The 7,977-nt window shown below is 40.9% G+C and overlaps 1 protein-coding gene across 2 annotated transcripts in view; it reads right to left on the minus strand.

Moving 5' to 3' along the window:
• LOC139232599 (tumor necrosis factor alpha-induced protein 8) overlaps positions 1-7,609 on the minus strand; it is a 240,929-nt gene extending 233,320 nt beyond the window's left edge. For both annotated transcript variants that reach the window (XM_070863218.1, XM_070863139.1), the window contains exon 1: positions 7,384-7,609. The gene's annotated coding sequence lies outside the window, so the exon portion shown is untranslated. The remainder of the gene's footprint in view (positions 1-7,383) is intronic.
• Positions 7,610-7,977: the final 368 nt, after the last annotated feature.

The raw sequence follows: 7,977 nt of genomic DNA on the forward strand, positions 1-7,977 counted from the left end.
ACATCCAAGGCTTATTTTGTGACCTCAGAGAGCTGTCCCACCAATTTCACTATCATCGGTCTGTTCCTGCATTCAAACATTTAAGTTTGAAATTTCTGATTTTTAAAATTTACGGATTCAAAATCATTGTTAGGGTGTGTGCCATTTCTTGACATGCAATCCTGGTGTGGAGGAGGAACACCAGTGCCGAAGTGTAAATTTAGAGCACTGTTAGCAAGGTTGCTGAGCGATACGGTCTCTGCCATAAACAAACAAAAATTAACTTAATTAATACTCAAAAGTTCATTTTAAAATTAAAAAATTTCTAAGTTTTTTAAAAAATTGCATATACCTCAATATTTAAACTGAATTTTCAACAGCAATAACCAACAAGTATCTATAAATAATCAGTTTTCTTTTCTAATCATTAAATAAACCACAATGACAGGTGTTTCTGTTCACTGTGCTGCTGTTCAGCAGCCTGTTTTAAATAAATGTAAATAAATATTAGACTTAACTGAAATAAAAGCTTTGGTGATTCAATCTCTAGTTTCTTTAAAAGTCTTTTGGAAAAAGCATATACACTCTCAAATGCTTATAGGATGAGGAGTCCCACCCTGATACTCTTTAACTCCTGTTGATACACGAATTGCATTTAGTGGAATTCTGTAAAGTGTACATGCTCAAAATGCGTAGAAATGGTATTGAGCTTTTGCAGATTTCCTGATGTACAAATGACCTGTTAAAGCCCAGACTTTTGATACAGGCTGAGGACGTGAAGTAAATATTTAAAGAAGGCATTAAAAGACACAAAAGGTAATTCATTAGCTTAATTTAATCATGTTAATGCAAACTGTATATTTTTTTGATTCTTTTTCAAAAAATATGGGGGGGTGTTTATATATTTTTTGAATCTTTTTTTGCATTCAACTCCTATTACCGTTTAAAGGGAATTAAAAGGGAATGTGACAAATATTAGATATCCTTGTCTAGTTTTGGGTTAGTGGCCATTGCTTTAAATCGATCACAGGTTTAAATTACCAAAATATGAGAAGCCAAATGTACTACAGGTATAGTATCACATTTGAAATATCAGGATCTGAAAATTACACAGTTTCCTAAAAGCCCACACTTGCACTGCGTATACGAAAGGTAACAATTCTATACCATAAAAATTAAGTTAAGAATGAGATTGATCTTTTTTATGAGCAGCATAAAATAATTAATAAAAATATCAATTGGACTCTGCAATTTCCTGCCAGGACAGACCAAACATGGAGAGAATTAAATCTAGTTCTACTGTTTTGAGACTGTAATAACATGTAATCATTGCAATAGTTTGCTACGGTTAGCATTTTGTCATATACATGTACAATTACATTATATCATTCAAAAACTTAACTGGACCAGCCACATAAATACTGTGGCTACAAGAGCAGGTCAGAGGCTGGATATTCTGCGGCAAGTGTCTCACCTCCTGACTCCCCAAAGTCTTTCCACCATCCATAAGGCACAAGTCAGGAGTGTGATGGAATACTCTCCACTTGCCTAGATGAGTGCAGCTCCAACAACACTCAAGAAGTTCAACACCATCCAGGACAAAGCAGCCCACTTGATGGCACCTCATCCACCACCTTAAGCATTCACTTCCTCCACCGCAGCTGCAGAGCGTACTATCTACAAGATGCACTGCTGCAACTCGCCAAGGCTTCTTCGACAACACCTCCCAAACCTGTGACCTCTACCACCTAGAAGGACAAGGGCAGCAGGCGCATGGGAACACCATCACCTCCAAGTCATACACCATCCTGACTTGGAAATATATTGCCATTCCTTCATCGTCGCTGGGTCAATACCCTGAAACTCCCTCCCTAACAGCACTATGGGAGTAGCTTCACCACAAGGACTGCAGAGGTTCAAAAAGGCAGCTCTCCACAAATAAATGCTGGCCTTGCCAGCGATGCCCATGTCCATGAATGAATAAAAAAAAGGGAGGGGATCTTTTCTATATTAGAACTATAGAATTATGAAGCACAACATACTATTTGTATGTTATCATTTACCTTTTTTGTGTCCTCATTTTGCTTCTAACCCTTGTTGAAAATTTGTCACAAAGAGTAAGGGCTGGAAATTCACCAACCTTGCGCACATTTTTTTGCCGATATTTCGCCGTTTTTGGCGAAGAGCGGTGATCCACTAGTTTCGCCAAAGTCTTGCGCCGGCGGCTTTGAAATACCGCTGAAAAGCAGACCGCCAGCGTGCAAGACTGGAAATACCGCTATTGCCGTAGTTTAAACTTTTGCTGCACCTCTATTATTGGCAGAAAAAAACGCCCGAGAAAAACCTGCATTGCAGCCCCAAAAACAGCGGTAGGTATGAAGAACTGCAAAAAAGGTAAGTTAAAGTTTTTATTTTTTAATTCTTTTTCAGCGATTCAATAGTTAAGTGTCTTGTGAATGTTTTGTGATTTCTTTTTAATTTTTTTGCTTTTTTTGTGTGTTTTCCCCCTCCCAAGACCTCCTTGGTAATCAGCCTCGAACTAAAGTTGGCGAGGACCTCGGTTTCCACTGCGAATCCTCGTGCAACGCCGATTTTTACCACTGGGCACATTTTGTGACGAAACTTAGGCCTTTAAAAAGTGGTGGTGTGATTAGCAGTATTTTTGGTGAAAAATGCCAAAAAAAATACTGCTATAACCAAAAAACAAACTTCTAGCCTTAAGAGTGCAAATAGAAATTAAATCAATTATATTTGACAATAATTGTTCATGTCTGTAAGCAAGGTGTAGAAAATCTCTAGATCAGAGGATTAAGGACCTTCAATTAATAAACTATGAAAGCGCTGGTTTATATAATGAAAATAAATGAGTGAATGTTTCAAAGAAAATTTTATTTTGCTGTACACATAAGTTTCTGTGGATAGAAACTCATGGGCAAATAGCTCCACTTTGTATTTGTGTACTAGTCATAAAATTACATCGCCAGGGGCTAGAGGTTACTATTAAAATCCCTGTAACTAAGAGGGACACACATACTGGAGCGTGACTTGAAGGTAGCCCTATCAATGTAAATGAAGGGAAATGGGTGCAGGGAAAGAATACTTTAACAACAATAACTATTTGCATTTGGGTCCACATCTGAACTATTAACTTGTCTTCTCTCCACAGATGCTGACTGACCAGCTGAGTGTATTTTCTGCTTCAGATTCAGATTTCCAGTGTCTGCATTTTTCCCCTTTCTGTTTAACTTGCCTTTAGCATAGAAAATTTCCCATGGTACTTTACAGAGGGAGAGGGACAAAATATAAAATGTACAAAAGAGATAAAAGAATCAACAAAAATCCATGGTGTGGAGTTAGCAGAGGTGACTGAAAGCTTGTTGAAAAGATGGATTTTGACAAGATTTTTAAAAATTGGAAAGAGAAATGGCGAGGTGGAGGGTTTCATAGAATCATAGAAGTTATAGCACAGGAGGCCGCCATTTGGCCATCGATCCCGTGCCGGCTCTCTGCAAGAGGACTTCAGCTAATCCCATTCCCCCGCCCTTTCCGCGTAGCCCTGCAATTTTCTTTTCCTTCAGGTACTTATCGAATTCCCTTTCGAAAGCCACAATTGAATCTGCCTCCTCAGGCAGTCCATTCCAGATCATAACCACTCGCTGCGTAAAAATGTTTTCCCTCAGTTTGCCTTTGATTCTTCTGTCAGTCACCTCAAATGTGAGTCCTCTGGATCTCAACCCTTCCGCCAATGGGAACAGTTTCTCTCTATCTACTCTATCCAGATCCCTCATGATTTTGAACACCTCTATCAAATCTCCTCTCAATCTTCTCTGCTCTAAGGAGAACAACCCCAGCTTCTTCAGTCTATCCACGTAAATGAAGTCTCTCATCCCTGGAACCATTCTTGTAAATCTTTTCTGCACCCTCTCTGAGGTCTTCACATCCTTCCTAAAGTGTAGTGCCCAGAATTAGACACAATACTCCAGTTGAGGCCGAACCAGTGTTTTATAAAGGTTCATCATAACTTCCTTGCTTTTCTATTCATGAAGCCCAGGATCCCATATACTTTTATAATCGCTTTCTCAACCTGACCTGCCATCTTCAACGATTTGTGAACATATACCCCAGGTCTCTCTGTTCATGCACCCCCTTGAGAATTGTACCCTTTAGTTTATATTGCCTCTCCTCGTTCTTCCTATCTGTATGGCGGCAGATTAGGAAAAGGGGAGGTGCAACGAGACCTGGGTGTCATGGTTCATCAGTCACTGAAAGTTGGCATGCAGGTACAGCAGGCGGTGAAGAAGGCAAGTGGTATGTTGGCCTTCATAGCTGGGGGATTTGAGTATAGGAGCAGGAAGGTCTTACTGCAATTGTACAGGGCCTTGGTGAGGCCTCACCTGGAATATTGTGTTCAATTTTGGTCTCCTAATCTGAGGAAGGACGTTCTTGCTATTGAGTGAGTGCAGCGAAGGTTCACCAGACTGATTCCCGGGATGGCAGGTCTGACATATGAGGAGAGACTGGATCAACTGGGCCTTTATACATTGGAGTTTAGAAGAATGAGAGGGGATCTCATAGAAACATAAAAGATTCGGACGGGACGGGACAGGTTAGATGCGGGTAGAATATTCCTGATATTGGGGAAGTCCAGAACCAGGGGACACAGTCTTAGGATAAGGGGTAGGCCATTTAGGGCTGAGATGAGAAGAAACTTCTTCACTCAGAGAGTTGTTAACCTGTGGAATTCCCTGTGGCAGAGAATTGCTGATACCAGTTCATTGGATATATTCAAGAGGGAGTTAGGTATGGCCCTTACGGCTAAGGGAATCAAGGGGTATGGAGAGAAAGCAGGAAAGGGATACTGAGGGAATGATCTTATTGAATGGTGGTGCAGGCTTGAAGGGCCAAATGGCCTACGCCTGCATCTGTTTTCTATGTTTCTATGTTTCCTACCAAAATTGCTATGTTTCTAAATGCATCATTTTGCACTTTTCTGCATTAACTTTAATCTGCCATGTGTCTGCCCATTCCACCAGCCTGTCTATGTCCTCTTGAAGTCTATCACTATCCTCATCACTTTTCACTATACTTCCAAGTTTTGTGTGATCTGCAAATTTTGAAATTGTGCCCTGTACACCCAAGTCTAAGTCATTAATATAGATCAAGAAAAGCAGTGGTCCTCGTACCGACTCCTGGGGAACACCGCTGTGTACCTTCCTCCAGCCGGATAAACAATTACTCTCTGTTTTCTGTCACTTAGCCAATTTTGTATCCATGCTGCCACTGTCCCTTTTATTCCATGGGTTTCAACTTTGCTGGCAAGCCTATTATATGGCACTTTATCAAACACCTTTTGGAAGTCTATATATACATCAAGGGTATCCTTATACCCTTTTTTGAACAAGAGTGTAACATTTGCAGTTCTCCAGTCTTCTGCAATCAACCCCGTATCCAAAGAGGATTGGAAGATTATAGTCAGGACCTTCGCAATTTCCATTTTTATTATCCAGGATGCATCCCATCTACTTTAAGTAAAGCCAGCCTTTCTAGTACCTTCTCTTTATCAATTTTATCTTGACTACCTCCTCTTTCGCTATGACTTTGGCAGCATCTTCTTCCTTTGTAAAGACAGTTGCAAAGTACTCATTTAGTACCTCAGCTATGCCCTCTGCCTCCAGGCGTAGTTCTCCATTTTTGTCCCTGATCAGCCCCAACCCGCCTCTTACTACCCATTTACTATTTATATGCCTATAGGAGACTATAGGATTCCCTTTTCTGTTCAGAGGTTTTATGGAGGAAATTTCAGAGAGTAGGGTCAGGGTGGTTGAAGGCTCTGTCACCAATGGTAAAGTGAAGGGCAAGGATAATGCACAAAAGCCAGACAAAGGATTGGGGGGTGGAGGATACAAAGGAGAAGGTTGCAGACATATGGAGCGGTAAGGTCATGGAGGAATTTAAAGAGGAGGTTGAGGATTTTAAATTCAGTAAGTTCTAGGATAAAGAGCCAATGGAGGTCAGCTAGAACAGGAGCGATGAAAAGTCTATACACAGCACACATGAACTTCTGAATTAGTCTATGAATGAAATATGGATAGATCAGATAGATCTCTTTATCTGCCCCTGTAAATTGTGCACCACTCACAATGGCAGGGTCAACAAAATTCTGCCCAAAGAGGCATTGGTACTATGGAAAAGCTTCAGCAACACCAAAAAGTAAGTTAGGATAGCCGGCATCTGAGAATTATGAAGGGACTGTTTTTGGACATCCAAACAAGGCAAAATTCAAAACTGTTCTCGACATTAAAACAGTGTTGCACATCATTCCAAGAACTGTGACCACATGAATCACTTAATGGTCTAAACTCATTTGTTTGCTCAACAAATATTACCCTTTGGTGCAAACCACTTCTGCTTATTTAGGCAAACTGAACTAATCTGCTGATTCAATGGTTACATTTTGTTTCCAATTAGAACCTCTTCAAGAAGTAACAGTAAATGCAGAGATGATCAAAGCATCACACCAACATGATGTGACATGCAGGCGAGGATATGAGTTGCATTTGTTTACAAATAAACCTTTCAGCAAACCAAGAAGTCTTGCCAGCGATTTCGCTAATTTCTGTTTTCCCCCTTCCCAAATACAAAGTTTGTTGCCGAGAGGTAATATTTGGTTAAATTGCTTTATTTTTTAAGTCTACGCATTGAACGCATATGCATTGGTTAAAATTCAAGTGAAGAGTCTTCTCGCTGAGGACGCTAAATTAATTAGTCAATGTTAGTTTACAAAGATGACTAGTTTGATAGTTGTGGCGAATCCGAATACTAGAGCTTTTTAAAGGGTACCATTTCAGTTCTGCAACACAAGGTCTGGCAGCAGGCACTACATTGTAAAAGTTGTCAATATTTTTTGGAGGGTAAATCATTAGCCTGCAGATTGTTGCAAACTCTCATTGTAAAAGCAACAACATTTAAATGTCTGTTCGCTGTGTTACTTTACCGCGCATCTTGATTCAGATGCAGGGTCGACCCTCGGCCCGGTGCTCGCCACCCGAGGCCCCGGCCACTCGCCTGTGCCAGAGAGCCCGGGCTCGGTCCAGCAGCCGCTCCACTGCCCTAAACCCCACGGCACGGCACGGCAGCTCCCTGTCCGGCTGCATTTTAAATTCACAGTATCATTTTTTTTAAACTGCATTCCTAATCTGCATCAGATGAATAAGGAGAGGGCAGGTAAACAGGATGACCGATACGAGAACATTTCACATTCTGTAATTGTGAAGTAAGTTATGCATTTGTTGGACTGCAATGCACGCGTTGCTGGCGCCGCAGCGACAGCTCTGAACACACGGACCAGGGCAAACTTCCCCGGACTGAAGTGTCAGCCTGGGCTCCTGGGAAAGAGCAACTTACCCCGCGCAGCGCACAGCCCGCTCCCGCTCCAACAGCTCGCGTCTCCTCACCGACAGCCCCCAATGCAAACATCCATTTACAGCAAAAAAAACAATTTATATATAAAAAAAAACTCTTGTCACTCGAAAGTTTTGACAGCGGAAATTCAGCAGCGGGAGATGAGTGACAAGTAACCGAACCATTCACCGCCGGGGAAATTTGAACGAAACTAGCGGCAAACCAATGATGTTACTGCGGCTGGGCTTCCTCTGGCCAATCAGCAGACGACGTTGGACAGGACTGCTTAATATTTCAGTCATCTGAGCTGTTAAATGTTTTAAACTGTCTCCTTAAAGTTTGGGAGCTTTTTTTGCTTACTCAATACAAGTCACAGATACTAAATCACAGGAAATATCAAAAAAGTTTAGTACATACCGATATAGGTAAAGTAAATAATTATTTGGAAAAATGACGAAATCTGCACCGAAGAAATGATTTTGAAGCTGAGGAAAACCAAACAGTAGTAGAATTAAAAACAAAATCAATAAAGAGACATTTTGGGGCGACTAGTTGACTAAAAATGTTTTGTATAGTGTACTGATTCTTTATGCTCCT

Source organism: Pristiophorus japonicus, chromosome 1, assembly GCF_044704955.1.
Source record: "Pristiophorus japonicus isolate sPriJap1 chromosome 1, sPriJap1.hap1, whole genome shotgun sequence".
Taxonomy (NCBI): domain Eukaryota; kingdom Metazoa; phylum Chordata; class Chondrichthyes; family Pristiophoridae; genus Pristiophorus; species Pristiophorus japonicus.